Below are 455 nucleotides of genomic sequence, written 5' to 3'. Positions count from 1 at the left end.
AATTGATTCATGTTCTTGATTAATGAATGTTAAAGGAAATGGTTGATTTGAATGCATGTGGACATCTAAGGCTCAAATCAGTAAAGGTTGTGATATGCTTGTCTAAAATCTTTAAGTACAGCTCATTCAACTTGCATCATAGTACTAGTAACTTGGACATTGATTCTAGATGGTCTATTTGCAAACTTTAGGAGCTGAGATCCCACTTTCAAACCTCACCTACCTTCTTATGTCTTGTTCATTTGCTTGAGGGCAAGCAAGGACTAAGTTTGGGGGTGCTGATGTTCATATATTTCACCCTGTTTTCCCTTAATATATTCACATCTTTTGCATCCTTTGCTATCCTTTTTGACCATTATTGCATAGTTTTAGGATTGTTCTTGCATTAGAGTTTAGTTGCATTGCATTTGCATCTTTTCATGCATAAACAGGTGATTTTGGAGCTTAAGGAGCAT

This window comes from Camelina sativa, chromosome 1 (assembly GCF_000633955.1).
Source record: "Camelina sativa cultivar DH55 chromosome 1, Cs, whole genome shotgun sequence".
NCBI lineage: Eukaryota > Viridiplantae > Streptophyta > Magnoliopsida > Brassicales > Brassicaceae > Camelina > Camelina sativa.
Note: the sequence above shows the minus strand (reverse complement) of the source record.